At 36.5% G+C, this 13,091-nt stretch overlaps 1 long non-coding RNA gene across 1 annotated transcript; it reads left to right on the top strand.

The window, feature by feature from the left end:
- Positions 1–6,475: 6,475 nt before the first annotated feature.
- On the top strand, positions 6,476–11,963 carry LOC147759250 (uncharacterized). Its single transcript, XR_015331647.1, has 3 exons — positions 6,476–9,972; positions 11,034–11,077; positions 11,331–11,963. It is a non-coding gene; the product is annotated as an uncharacterized LOC147759250 (long non-coding RNA).
- The last annotated feature ends 1,128 nt before the right edge of the window (positions 11,964–13,091 follow it).

The raw sequence follows: 13,091 nt of genomic DNA, 5'->3' as shown, positions 1-13,091 counted from the left end.
AGCAATTTCAGCAGCCATTACTGTTCCCGAGACACCTTGCCTGTGCTATCAAACGAATCCTGTTACTTACAGCACAGGAGCACCAAAGAGTTTGAAGAGCACTACTTTACAAGTCATCAGTCAAATTAAGCAGAAATGGTCTTAGCTTTGCAAACCGGTGTCAAAGGGTCAAATCAAGTATTCCAAGCCTTCCAAGGACTAGTATGATGTAAGTCAGTATGGACAATATATTAAAGGTCCAAAAGCATCAAAGTCTTTAAGGTACTCGCCCCACGCCGCAGCATGTCATCGAAGAAATGACCTCTTGATGATAGGGGTATGGATTGCAAGTGTTCTGGAGGCTCCAAGACAACTGTCTATAGCAGGTTCTGGTACTTGCATAGTGGGTCTTCAAACCCTTGGTATAGAAAGTACAAACCAGCAGCTTAATCTGGAAGTTAAAAAGAAAAAACAGCCATAAGTCCATGCATTAAAATCATGTTGAAATCTCTTTTTGGAAATTAGAAAAACGACTATTGCAATTATTAGAGAAGGCTTAATTAACTTTGAGTGTGCATTTTGTATTTTTGGCAATAATGAGAAATGAATGAACATTCATTGATTAATTATTATCATTATTATCATTATTTATTTATTTATTTATTTATTTATTTATTTTGCTATTTCCACTTGAGGGTGCTTACGCAAATTTGGCAGATTTCCCAAGTTTTGGGTTAAAAGCACAATGTTGTTATTTTGGGTCTTTATGAGGTAATGTGATTTTGTCAGCATATTAGTTAAATGAACAACTTTGTCTGGATGCCCCACTCCTGCCTCAAATGAGATTTTAAAAGCAAACATCAATATCTATAAAGACAGGTTTTAATGCTTATTTTGAACACATTTCACATAAATCACATTTCACATGATGATCTGGGCTGATTTTGTCAAAGTTAAAGAAACCCCATTTTGAACACTGATGACAATTTAAGTAAAACCATGTTACTCATGGATCTCAATCTTACAGAAAAGGTAAATTGGACTGAAATACAGCTTGAGTTAGAAAACTGAACTGATTGCATTCTTTTTCTGAGAGTTATTTATTTATTTAATTATCATCATTATTATTATTTATTATTATTATTATTTTCAAAATATTTTTTTCACATATTAGCATTTTCTTCGTGAGACTTGGAACTCCCACGGGATGAAATTCCAGCTCCCACTCTCAAGCCCCTGGGGAGCTTTTTGAAATAATATAAAGATGAAATTTGGGTCTTTTTAAAATAATTAAAATAATGATGTCAGGAAGGTGTGTTTTGTTTTTTCTAGCCATCCACAGGTAAATTGTTTTTTTTTTAAATATTTCTTGTGAATTAAAAAAATATTTTTCCATCCCCCTCCCCAACCTCAAACCCCTGAGGACCTTTTTGAAGTACTATAAAGATGCAATTTGGGGATTTAATGATGAGATGTTGATATGTTTAGACAATTATTGTGAATGATCCCTTTCCGTCTCAGCACTGATACTCCTCCACACCATTACTCCCTCGCACCGATAGGCCTATACTACCCCTTACACTCCATCGACCTCACCCGCATCTTAAAGCTCCTGCCACGATACTCTCTCACAGCCTTTGCAATTGGTTAAAACTGCTACCAACAAAACACAATGATTGATCTAAAAACTCTCGAAATACTATTTTTCCGAAAGTGCACCACCCTCTTGGGACCCAAAAGTGACACATTTCAGTAGAAATATTGTGGAAAAATAAGGGAATTACCAAAGTTGGTCTGCTTAGTAACAAAGTACATAGTCGATCTAATATGTATGCAGCTCGGCTTTGTGATTATTAAGAAATATCTGTATACTTCACTTCGTTCTTCAACAGTGGTTACTGTATACAATATGTGCATCTTCTTCTTGATTTGTTTATTAATTATTTTACTAAAATTATGTTTTTAACAGAAGATAGCAAAGACGACATAATCTTTTCTTCAGGGGCCACTCTATTCGTAAAAGAAATTGAAACAACAACAACAAAAAAACATTGTTTAAGCGAGAAATTGCCGCCTTTGTCCTCCTGGAAATGTGAGATTCTACAATTTACGCTGTCCTTGGGCGATTGTAGGAACTACTCAGTGGTTCAGTGACTGAACACTCAGTGGTTCAGTGACTGAACACCTACAGTATAATGCGCTTAAATTACTGTTTTTTCTTTACGGTTCTGTTTGTAATAGAAATCTAGGACAGAAAAAATTACAACTTGAATGTAACATCATAAATCCTTAAAAATAGATGACAAATCCGATTGTGTTTATTGCCAGTATGCAGCAAGATCGTTATTAAGAAATCAATAACGAACAGCTCTCAGGGGCGAATCCAGGATTTCGAAGACTAGGTGGTTAGTTTTTATTGACCCCGCTTCTACGTGGACGGAACGGTTCATTTTTAACATTGAATAAATTAATTGAATTAATATTCATTAAAATTAAATCAAATAAAATAACGATGCATGATGATTAGTAATGCAAGATTTATGCCGCAAAGTCGCTTGTCAGACTACATCTAAGATGATCTCACGACATACTCGGGTATGGCTGTTTAGATGTAGGGGGTAGAGGCACTATTTGAAGGCAGCTGAAGGAAAAAATCTAAAGGAGTTCGATGGCATTTAGCATTACATGGTCCATTTCTCAGTAAAGAATACTAAATAAAGAAATTATACATACTTCAGGATGGCTCACTGCGGTTTTCGTCCACACATAGGCAACCAGTAATTCGGACTCTACTAGCGATAATGTAAACACACCTTGAATGCCCATTTATATATTTGCTTTTCTAGTTAAACTTAGCAATGTGTATTAATTTTGTTCGGAAAAAAAAGCATTCCACTGTAATTTGCGACCGCGTCCATGTGCACCAATGCAGGCCTATTCTATTTATGGAGATGGTCACATAATCAGCAAAACGGAAACTTAACTGGTACATGTACAAGTTTCGAAATAAAATGTTTGTCAAACCTTTATAATATCTAGAGCTTTTGTTGTTTGAAACATGTTTAACTAAAATGTAAGAAAAACAAAAAAAGTAAGCAGCAAGCTGGTAGGCAGTAAGTGAAAGCCTGGTCTGAACACTGAATTTCTAGGTAACCATGTATTTTTCACACCCCCTAATTTCATTTCCACAACGATCCGTGAATGAGGTTAAAAAGCAATAACATACTTGTGTGACAGGACAAAATGCTTTGTTTATTACGCCACTTTATCTTGTCAAATGAAGCATGAATTTGAAAAACCATGAAAACTAGAGGATCAGAGAGGTGATACCGCCTGAGGGTATTGTACCACCAGCTGGAGTAAGCTCATTCGTATAGAAAAGTGAAAAAAGGGACACCACCTCCAGTGTTGTGCTTGACAAGCTCTACATGCAGTAAGCAAAAGTTCTAAATAGTTTTGTTGAAAATTACCATTTAAAACAAAATCATGAGGAAAAGTAAAAGTTTAAATTCAAATTTGTGAAGTGCAGTTCATGGCAAAAAGTAGGTCAAAGCTCAATTTCAAGATCACAGATTGTCAGCATATGACTGCCTATTCAAGTTCAATAGTGATTATGGGCATATCTCTGCTAGTTTTGGAGATATAAAAGTTGCGCGGCTCATTATAAAATCGCCACCTTTTAAAATTTCCAGTTGCTCTAAGTGCACGTGGTTTGCAGATTAATTTTAGCCATTAAGAGCGTTAGATTGAAACCTTTTGCCGCTACAAATACAACAACTTGATTGATATCTTAGGCGATTATCAAAAACAGACAATAGCAAGAATCACTTACCTGCTGTAGGTTACAAGGGCGACCAACCCAGGGGCGGGACCAGGATTATTTGAAGGGGGGTCCACGGATGCAAAACCGACCCTTATCTTAGAGGGCGAACGGTGCTATTTGGTACTTTTTAGAACTATGATTCGGCTAGAGAAAATACTTATTTCATAAGGGGACCATCGGTGTGATTATTTTTAGAAACTGAAGGGGAGGAGGTCAGGACCCCCTGACCCCCCCTCCAAATCCGCCACTGCAACTACCAATGGACCTCGGTGGACACAGGTTAATTACATATCTGGCATTTGTGTCATAGTTTGTGCATTTAAGCTTTAAACTTAAGTTTTATAAATATTAAAGTACCTACCCTTTAACGCGAAGTAAGAATCACGGTCAGCCACCTTTGTTTATGAGACAGTAATCAGTGTTACGCCGACGACCATCACCTGATCTATTGAATTAAACGAGTGGAGTAGTAACGAACCCTTGGAACGAATTTGAGAAATAAGCAAACCTGACTTTATCGAGTGTAGGGGAGTTCGATTTTCTAAAAAAAAATGTACATTATATTTATAAAAATTCAGTCGGGGTCGAAACTCCCCCCCCCCCCCCCCCCCGCCCCCACCGACCCTCCTAAATCCACCACTGGCACAAATCTTTTGTCCTGTACCACCTTAACTGCGTCACGTCCAGCTCGATGTAGCGAGTCAATAGAAATATAATTTCAATCGGTTGACGAGAGGAATTAAAGTGAAATTAATTTCTCTCTGGTTATGACACGCCAGAAGAGGGCGGGATTGATGTAGGGGAGTTTTCGTGTCATTTAGGCGATTGACACGGTACTGTTAACACGCTTATGATTACGACTCCGTAGACGACATGGTTGATGAGTCCAGTGGAGGCGAACACTTTACCTTGGCTGATGTAATGAAAAAAATGGAAAGTAAAAAGAAAGAGACGAAAGACTATTTCGACCATAGACTGTCTACATTTAATGCCGAAGCCGGTAAAAACTGAAAGTCGACAATATTTATCTTGGAAAATAGAAGGTAATCACCAGAAATTTGACTCAACAGTATTTGAAAATAAGATTATTGTGGTGAACAAACTGACAGTGCCTTACAGTCTTGGCAAGAGAAACAAACTTATCAGAATTGCTGACACTTTCGACACTGTTAAGGAACATACTGTTAATCCTCTTGCTTGTGATTCTGAGAGCGAGAGAGCTACAAAGAAAATAAAAGAAAACAAAAAGGGAGCCAAAAAAATAAGGTTATATCAGCAGACCGACCGATAGGTGTGGTGGGCGATACTTCTCAGCGGAGAAGTCTTTATCGCAGCAGCGGGTCGTGACTTTGCTTAGCTTGTTGAGGAAAGGGCCATTTCATGCTTGAGTGACCAACTTACAGAGGGGAAAGTTATTCTACCAGAGTCCAACCCCAGAGATAAGGGAACATCTGGAATGGGATAGAAGGCGGAAGCATTGAAAAATAGATAAGTACCCGGTACATGTATGAGTGCGTTAGTTTCAATCAAGAGTTGCATAATTATGAACATGAGCAAAATCAGAAATTCATACCCGTGAAAAGTAGGTTAAGAACCAATTTAAGTTTTTGGGAAGAAGTAGGGTATTCATTTTTTATTCTAGACTTGATAAAAATGGTTATAAATTTCCGTTTATAGCAACACCCTGTGGGATGAGGAAAGATAACAGCTTTCACCATTGAAAAATAAGTTTTTTGTTAAAAAGCTATTCTTGAATTGAAAAAGATGCGTTTGATTAAAAGGTGTAGCAAACAACCAATTGTTGATAACCCTTAAACAGAAGCAGTGCATAGCAGTGAAAAAAATAGATTGATTTTAGATGTACGAGAAGTAAACAAACATGTCTGTAAGCAGTCTGGTAGTTACGGACATTTGAGAACGGCTCTTATGTTTATGAAACTGTGTGGTTGGTTGATTAAATTTGATTCAGCTAATCAACATCTAGATATCTATTATCCTCATACGGATTATTGAGGTTTTTCATGGAAAATTCAAGATCAGCAGATTTATTTTTGATTCTTAGTTCTTCCATTTGGGTTATCATTAGCACTTCATATTTTTTTTTGCAAAATTGACTTGGCAATTAATCAAAGAATGGTTCGATGTAATTGGATGACGGTCTGTGGTACTGCAGTAACATAGATAGATTGGAGCATCAGGGTGCTGAGATCAAAGATGATATTGCTAAGTCAGGTTTTATGTAAATATATGAGAATACTATTTGGTCGTACATGTAGGTACAGAGTCTGGCATTTATAGGCATCGAAATAGATATTAGTATTGGGGAAATCAAAGTTCTTGATATTAGATTAGCAAGTGCTAAGAGATCTGACATTATATTCGCACGAAAGTGAGCAGAGGTCTGGCTATGTCGGTCGGATTATACTATGTCTCATGTGTTGGGAAGTGTAACGCAACTAATGACAAATTATATTAGCATGGTTATTTCAAGTGCTTTTTCTTAGAATCAGAAAATGTGTGTGAAAGCATGCAGTCAAATTAGACCTTGGTGTAGTAAATCAGAATTTTACAGTTTTCACCTCAGTGCAATAAGGTAGTTTATTCTGATGCTAGTAGTACTGGGTTTGGAGGATATTGTGTGGAGACACCTGAAAGGGTGTGTTGCGGGGAATGGTCAGCTGACGAAGCGACGGAGAGCTCTACTTACAGAGAACTGATAGCTGTTTTCAGGGTCCTGTTCTCCATGGCAAACACGTTGAGTGTTTTGAGATTGAAGTGGTTTTCTGATAGCAAAGATGTTGTAAACATTAAAGAAAAAAGTAGCATGAGGAGTAAATTACAACCTATTATTTTAGATGTTTTTCTTCTAATGGAGTTATTCAATAGAAATGAAAGGATACTGAGAGAAGAGAATACCCATGCAAATTATATAAGTAGAAGTGTGGATGTTGACAATTGGGGTATTTCTAAAGAATTATTCTCACATTTTGATAAGATATGGGGTCCTCTTGAAGTGGATTGGTTTACGTCCTGCTACAATGCTTAAGTACATATTTTTACTCTAGATTTTAGAATTCAGGAACAGTGAATGGGACACGCGTCATTTACGGATCTATCCTGGTCCTCAGATCAAATTCAGTCTCTTATTTCTACCAATGAGTTACAACAGACTCCTTGTTTCTATATTGTTTCCGACAGACTGTTCTGGTCCTTCACCTGTAAATATCCATCATGACGTAATCAAATGTGGCACCGAAACGTGCCCTTGGCTGACTCTGTTATGGTCTCAAAATTTTTGAAGCTTTAAGCTTTTAGATGCTACCTAGTTTCTTATTGAAAAGTCGAGATATAGAGGTGGCAATTGGCTTTTGATAAATCGGGTTAAATCGTATTTATGCCCAGTAAAAGTTCTTGAAAATATTTAGATTTCATTGGTAGGCCTCGATCCTAGCGACAGCTTTTCAAATTTACATGGCCTATTTTAAATATAATATCGTTGAGTTACAATGACAGTTATGTATGAAAATTGTATAACGACGAGGGGGAGTATCGGTGCGCGTACAACAGTAATTTATGAATACATTTTACAGTATTATGGAATATACATGTATATTAGCGCCCGTGGTCTTATTGATCAATTAATGTGTGAATGAATAAGTCAAATCCACATGTACATCTGGGGCGGATCCAGGATTTTTTGGAAGGGTGGTGGTGTTTTTTTTTACGGATTGACAAGGCCTCGGAGTGCAAGGCCGACCCTCACCCCTTTGGAGTTATGTCTGGGGCACGCTCGAGGGCCACGAAAAAGGGTGTTTTAGAGGGAAAATATCTCCATTTGATACGGTTTATAACTATTATTCAGCTATAGATTTTGGGTGTAATTTTTTTATCAGAAATCGAAGGGAGGAGGGGGTCTGGATCCCCCCTGACACTCCCTCTTTATCCGCCATGTACATGTATTAGACCGTGAACATTCGTGAACAGTTTCAACCACAGTCCCTCGCCTGAAATGAGCCATGCCTGTCTGTAATTTGCATAACAGTTACTTGCTCATCGTAGTGCGAGCTGTATTTCCGAATGCTCAGTAGGCAGTAGGACACAGCTAGGTGAAGACGCAATGTTCAACGTGCGGGTGCAGTCGCAACGCAGTCGTATGAGGCGTAGAAGCAAATGCATGTTTCGTAAGTAGCACTTTTTCTTCAGTATCGTATGTCAGTTGATAGAAAGAGAGTAGAAAAATGCAAAGAAATTTGCGACGAGTATTTACGGGTATGTTACTACTCTTTGTTGTCGCTGTCGCCTGTCGTTTCTGTTATGCCACTCAAAATATTATTTAGCAAATTAGTAAATGGGCATATTACCACAAAGATCACGGACATATTTACATGATGGTACCGTATTTGTCACAGTTCCGAGCTTTTGATCCTAAGACAAGCGTGCCCCATGAACGATAGTCAGTTTTAGTAGGTTTGTTAATTTTATTATACATGTACCTGTAAAATGCTTGTAAGCAGTGTTGAAACACGGGGAAATGATTTATTCTAAAGCGAAATATGGTTCCCAAACGCGTGATGCAAAGCGATTTTAGATATTACAACTTTATATAGTAGGTAAAATAAATAAATAGTGATAACCTACACAAACTAGAGGAGTGTTTTCAATATTTTTTTTTTTTCAAAGCAAGATATCTGAAATATCTTTATTACTAACTTCAGGTCTTAAATGTGGCGTTAGGCAACATAGAATCGATTGCTTTTTTGGGGTGCTATCTGAGCCTGAACTATGGACAAGTCAGATATTGTTAACATTACTTTCTTATTTCAGAAGTCCACTGAGATACTGAGAACTGCACGGCACCTGGCTGCAGGCAACCAAGCCTGTCATTCACCCTCTGGAACCCTACGCACATCCATGCATCTTTTGTTTTAAAATTGAATAAATACGTTTGTCATTCCTTGTTTTCTTATTCACTTCCATATGAAATGATGATAAAATATTAATAATAATAATAAAAGAGGGTTAGGGGTAAAATTGTAAAGATATTATTGATTGAGCACTTTCTAATTAAATCTGCTAAAACTGATCTGTAAGCATTGTGTTTGGGATTGATGATTTCTCCAGTAACAGAGGATGTCGTAAATCGAAAGGATTAAAAGTTTTGTTAATATGCCCAGTATTTTGTAAATAATTGAGAGCATTTTAAGAATACATCTACAGGATTTCCAACAGCCCACATTTATAAATACAATTTGTATGAATTTACGATATTGCTTTTTTAAAAATCTGTCCTACATTTTTTATAGTGAGACGGGTTTTTTAATATCTATTTATAAATTAGTTCATCCTCCCAGATAAAATTTTCTTAATTTAATATAAGTCCATATTCTAAGGTTTTTGGTTTGCTAGAGAAAATTGTTTCAAATTTCACGACCATCTCATCAGACGAACACTTCAATTTTAAATTAAAACGGAAATATAAGAGATCTTGACACACTTTTGAAATGGGAACAATGAAATTTGCTCCTCCACCCAAAACTTAGAACTGCATATTCTGATATGTTTGAAAATGTCTCATTAAAATCATAATTAAAATAAATTGATCCTTTGATATAAAGAAATGGGCTCGCCCCACCTGTCACCCCTCAAATCGAATGGACTTGTCCCACCTGTCACCCCTCAAATGGAATGGACTCGCCCCACCTGTCACCCCTCAAATCGAATGGACTCGTCCCACCTGTCACCCCTTAAATCGAATGGACTCGTCCCACCTGTCACCCCTCAAATGGAATGGACTCGCCCCACCTGTCACCCCTCAAATCGAATGGACTCGCCCCACCTGTCACCCCTCAAATGGAATGGACTCGTCCCACCTGTCACCCCTCAGATGGAATGGACTCGCCCCACCTGTCACCCCTAAGATGAAATGGACTCGCCCCACCTGTCACCCCTCAAATGGAATGGACTCGTCCCACCTGTCACCCCTCAAATCGAATGGACTCGACCCACTTGAAAACTTTCAATGCAGGTCAGTGGTGGGTGGAAGGGTATCATGTGATTTTCGGGAGCCAATGAAAAAAGCAGGAATTTTACACTCCGTTATAGGTAAACAAAATGGCACGTTCGACGCACCGGGGAGGATCGTTTATTTAGGAGGCATGCACATAAATTTGGTGGGTATTTTAAAAGCATTTTACTATTTACAACGATCAGTACCATCTCAACTTAACTCATGTGAAGTGATTTTCAAGTGTTTGGTCTGTATATGTTTTTATGACAATTTAAACTAGGCATAGCTTCATATGTAGTTTGACAATTGTAAACTGAAGTTTTCACACCACAAGCCTTCTTTCAAGTGAAATATCTCGAAAAGCACTCGGACGATTTTTTTCCAACTTTTCAGTAATGTTGCTCATTTATTTGTTGACAAAAAGTGCCGATGGCACCCGATGGGACCCCTGGATCTTTAGAGGTATAGACGGTATAATCCTTCATACCCAATTACGACCATTTTTGTAGGAATGCGTCTTTATAATGTTAAACTCCCTCATTAAAAAGCATATATCTGAAAAAGTAAACGGTAGATTTTTTCCAAATCTTAATCTGACGTTTTTCGTGTACCTTTTTACATAATATGTAGCCTGCAACTGACAGCACCCCTGGGTCTTGGGATATATAGACAATGCAGTGCCATGGCAAATTACGGCCATTTTTGTTTGAGTGAAATTTGGATCACGCAGACCCCGTCTTTCAAATCAAATATCTGAAAAAGCAATCGGACAATTATTTTCAAAATTGTCAGAAATGTTGCTTAGATATTGGTTAGCAAAAAGAGCCTATGGCACCCAATGGCACCCCAGGATCTTGAGAATTATAGGCTGTATATAGTGCATGCCAAAGTACTGTTTTGGTTATCCCACAGCCAGCATTTACATGTATAACAACAGCATAATTGCACTTGTATATCACTTACATGCTTGTCTGTATTTTAAAGCATAATGTGCAAATTGATCACTATACAAGCACATTCCTACAACTGTTGAAGGGCTAGTCATGGTATTAGTCAGTTACAACTACTTGTCATTCACTGTGTATGATGTACAAGAGCCTATTATATCTCAACTGTAGCTCCATATAATAGCACTCTTTTATGCCACATACAGTAATTGGCTCAAGTACATATCAAATAAACATTTTTTTTAAATACTGATGATAAGTCTCATATCTTTTTCAGCATGGACTACAATTTTTATTTTTGAAATGCTGTGCACTATAAAGGTGAGAAGTAATTCATCGGAATACCATAGTTGTAAACTTGTGACTTATGTTTCCATTGCTCATCTATTTCGTTAACATTGACAAAAACATGTTCTGTGTTTGTTTTGCCTAAACTTTCATTTTAATCTTACTATCATAAAAATTGAAATCATATTTAAGTATAATGGTAACAGGTTACCTAAAAAGTTGAAGCCTTATCCAGTTAAATAATAATAATATCAAATATAAAACATTTACTGCTTTTTAATTTCAGGGAATGGAAACAGCTTATAACCTCATAATGGGATACCGCCTATGGATTGTAGCTGAAATTAGAGACTTGAGATAACAGGAATGATGTTTGTTATTTCCAAAATCTGTGCCTTCATGGAGTGTGACATTGTAATAAACATGATTGCTTTTTAATTACTCAGTCATCAAATGTTAAATTAGTAGTTTGTCACAATATCAAATATTGTATTATCTGCATAGAGAATTCCCCTCATCTTTTGTAAGTTAAGTTTTGATTAATTAAGTAAAGTGAGTAGTAAGTCTCATGAACTTGGAGAAAATTAAATACTGCAGATCTTGGAAAAACTTCGTTTATTGTGATTTCTGTCAGATATGAGGATTTGTAAATGTTGATAATACATTACATTTTCTGTCTCTTATTATATGCATTTACCATGATTTCTCACTCTGAGTAATGTACGCATCTAGCAAACTAACTTGAAATTCAAGGCATATTTTATAGTTTTAAAAAAAGTGATATTAAAATCTGACTAAGACGAATTTAAAGTAATCTGAATTCTATCAGGATTTCAGTCTTGCCTGTGCTATGTATGTATTTGTAGGTTGTCACCCTTTTAAATCATTTAAAAAGTATTATTATATTATTTCAATATTTTGTGAATAGTTAAATGAGTTATAAAATTTATAAGAAAAATATAAGAAATAAAATATACTGTTAATTATGTTTTTATGAAATATGTGAAATAAAAAGTTTATAATCATATCAAAGTTCTTCCATTTGTTTATGATAATTTTGTCATTTTACATTTTCTTTGCCTTAAACTTTGGTCAAGCTTACTTTCCACAAAAAAAAAAAAAAAAAAAAAAAAAAAAAAAAAAAAAAAAACTTTGTCACATGCCCTTTCTTATAGTTATCTGAATTATCAACTTGTCATAATTTACTATTTTAATTTCTAGAGTTAATTATTATTCTTATTCAAACAAGAAATTATCAATTATACACAGAAAAATTAAAGTCAATAACAAATCAACATTGCCAGCAAATTTTACTCTGCCCAAGCTACAGTCACTACAGGTATATAGGATAGTAGGCCTACACACTGACAGAGATGTGATACATATGCCACGGTGACATTTTACAACTCTACTCGTCGGTTTGTTGATCTTAAATTGCACATTTTTTCAAGTGTTTCATTATTAGTTTGTAGCATCCATATTTATATTTATATACATTTATACATAATGAAACAAAGTCGGCGTAACGTTACGCAAATGCCCCAATAAACAATGCATCGCACACAGTTGCGCCAATGCTTTACTGGACGAAGACGCAGGAAGACGTCGCCGGGAGCTCACTTTCGATGTTCACTCTTCGACGGCAAAACGTCAAATGACTGACGTGCGTGCGCATCTTTTGACGTATCACGTGATACCCTTCCAACCACCAATGAATGCAGGTCGTCTTCTTACAGGGTCTAGCTATCCAGTGACCAACCAGGAGCATAGCTTGCACTGCGATGCGCGACTTTTTCTTATGCAAATTACAACTGGTACAGTGCATGGCACATTTGAGGAGTTGCTGTGGAAATTGGTCTCAAAGAACGGCGAAATTATGGAATATTATTTTACTATTGTGACAAGGCTATTACCCGCGTAGACCTATTTGTCACCATACATAATATTTTTCTAGGACAACTAGTTTATATTAAATCAAAAACTAAAAATAGCAATGAAGATAGGTATAACAAGTAAATGATGATGCTCATACATTCGGGGAGTAGCT

Source organism: Lingula anatina, unplaced genomic scaffold, assembly GCF_051362555.1.
Source record: "Lingula anatina isolate TDL-2025a unplaced genomic scaffold, LinAna3.0 unanchor82, whole genome shotgun sequence".
NCBI classification, from domain to species: Eukaryota; Metazoa; Brachiopoda; class Lingulata; order Lingulida; family Lingulidae; genus Lingula; species Lingula anatina.
This window is presented reverse-complemented; position numbering and strand designations above follow the sequence as displayed.